General features: G+C 50.4%; 1 protein-coding gene across 1 annotated transcript in view; it reads right to left on the bottom strand.

Moving 5' to 3' along the window:
* Positions 1-2,500, bottom strand: part of LOC143290180 (uncharacterized) — a 16,559-nt gene that overhangs the window by 13,346 nt on the left and 713 nt on the right. The window lies entirely within an intron of this gene.

Genomic DNA, 2,500 nt, shown 5'->3' on the forward strand with positions numbered 1-2,500 from the left:
TGCAGTGTGTGTGTGTGTGTGTGTGCATGGGTGTTGTTCCATTATTTTTTTTTTTTATCGGAATCCCGGCTCGTGCTCTCTTAAGTTCTATGGCTAGGTCTCTCTCTCTCTCTCTCTCTCTCTCTCTCTCACACACACACACACACACACACACACACACACTCCCTCTCTCTGTTTTTGCCTCTGTCTGCCTGTCTCTGTCTATATTATTTCTTCCGATTCTGTCTCTCTCTTGTCTAAAAGAACACGATGCTGGCTCCCTTCTCTGTCTCTGCCTCCGAGACCCCCCCCCCCACCACCACCACCCCCCTTCTCTCTCTCTAGGCCTCCCCCTCTCTCCGCCTCTTTATCTCCCTCTGCCTTTCTTTCTCACACTCTCCCTCTCTTTCTCACACTCTCCCTCTCTTTTCACACTCTCTTTCTCACCCTCTGCCTCTTTCTCTCCCTTTCTCACCCTCTCCCTCTCTTTCTCACCCTCTCCCTCTCTTTCTCACCCTCTCCCTCTCTTTCTCTCCCTCTGCCTTTCTCACCCTCTCCCTCTCTTTCTCACCCTCTGCCTCTCTTTCTCACTCTCCCTCTCTTTCTCTCAGCCCTTCTTTCTCTCTCTCTGTGCCTCTCCCTTTCTCTCTCTGCCACCGTTTGTCTAGAGCTTTCTCTTGTCTGGCTGTTTGTCTATGCTTCTCTCTCTCTCTCTCTCTCTCTCTCTGTCTACCTTAAAATCTAAGACATATATGTGTCGTGCTCTCCTTCATAGTTGTAGATTCTCTCTCCCCATGCCCCCACTCCCCGCCACCCCCCACACCCCCTCCCCACTCACGCCCCCCCCCCCTCCTGTCCCCACCCTCCCTCAAACGCCCCACTTTTTTTTTTTTTTCCTTCATTCTTTGTCTGTTTTCTAAAGGTCAACACGTGGAGTGTGATAACCCTTTCATCGGTCACAGGTCGTGGCGGGACTGACACTGACACTCTGGTTTACCAAAGTACTAGAACTTTTTAGCCTAGATATGTGTGAAGAGCTGGGAGAGGAGAGATCTATCCACGCTCTTAGTTTCCTTGATACCATCGAATCTAACCCCTCCCCCGTCCCCCACCCCCCCTCCTCACCCCCTCCCCAGCCCCACGCCCTTCACACCCGGACCTCCTCACGGACGTATCATTAATCGGTGCTTGGTCCTACCTCCTGCCCCCCCCCCCCCCCACTACACCTTCCTCCACACTCCCATGGCGACTTCTCCCCCCCACCCACTACGCCCTCCTCCACACTCCCATCGCGACCTCTCCCCCCCACCCCCCACTACACCCTCCTCCACACTCCCCTGGCGACCTCTCCCCCCCCCCCACCCTCCTCCACACTCCCATGGCGACCTCTCCCCCCCCCCCACTACACCCTCCTCCACACTCCCATGGCGACCTCTCCCCCACCACCCACGCACAGATTGATAAAATATACTGCCGTGTTTTATCTCTTTGTCTTGTACTTACTGTCAGCTCTGGACATAAAGCCGGTGTATAGATAATGATATTTTACACAGGCACACACACACACACAGTGTATGCACACACAGTGAGATAAGAGAGCTCTAGAGAGAGTGAGGGAAAAAAACTGTGAAAAGAGAATATAGGGGCAGAGCGAATAAGGAAGACAGACAGACAGACAGACAGACAAGAGTGGGATCAGAAAGACAGGCGGACAAACAACGTGCGCGATATGATATGTTGATTGAATACAGTATTGTAATAACCCGCCAGTTACGAAAACAGCTAACACGTGGTCTGTCAGTGGAGTGATGGCCTACAGGTAACGCGTCCGCCTAGGAAGCGAGAGAATCTGAGCGCGCTGGTTCCAATCACGGCTCAGCCGCCTAAAATTTTCTCCCCCTCCACTAGACCTCGAGTGCTGGTCTGGACGCTAGTCATTCGGATGAGACGATAAACCGAGGTCCCGTGAATGATACTGGGTAAAAAAAAATTCGTGTAGTAAACTTTGTACTGCTCTCTCTCTCTCTCTCTCTCTCTCTCTCTCCAAACAACAAAAACACCACACTACATACATTCGGTAAATCTCTCTCTCTCTCTCCAAACAACAAAAACACCACACACACCACACTACATACTTTCGGTAAAAATCTCTCTCTCTCTCTCTCTCTCTCTCTCTCTCTCTCTCTCTCCAAACAACAAAAACACCACACACACCACACTACATACTTTCGGTAAAAATCTCTCTCTCTCTCTCTAAACAACAAAAACACCACACACACCACACTACATACTTTCGGTAAATCTCTCTCTCTCTCTCTCTCTCTCTCTCTCTCTCTCTCTCTCTCCAAACAACAAAAACACCACACACACCACACTACATACTTTCGGTAAAAATATCTCTCTCTCTCTCTCTCTCTCTCTCTCTCTCTCTCTCTCTCTCCAAACAACAAAAACACAACACACACCACACTACATACATTCGGTAAATCTCTCTCTCTCTCAAACAAAAACACCACACACA

This window comes from Babylonia areolata, chromosome 15 (genome assembly GCF_041734735.1).
Source record: "Babylonia areolata isolate BAREFJ2019XMU chromosome 15, ASM4173473v1, whole genome shotgun sequence".
Taxonomy (NCBI): Eukaryota; Metazoa; Mollusca; class Gastropoda; order Neogastropoda; family Buccinidae; genus Babylonia; species Babylonia areolata.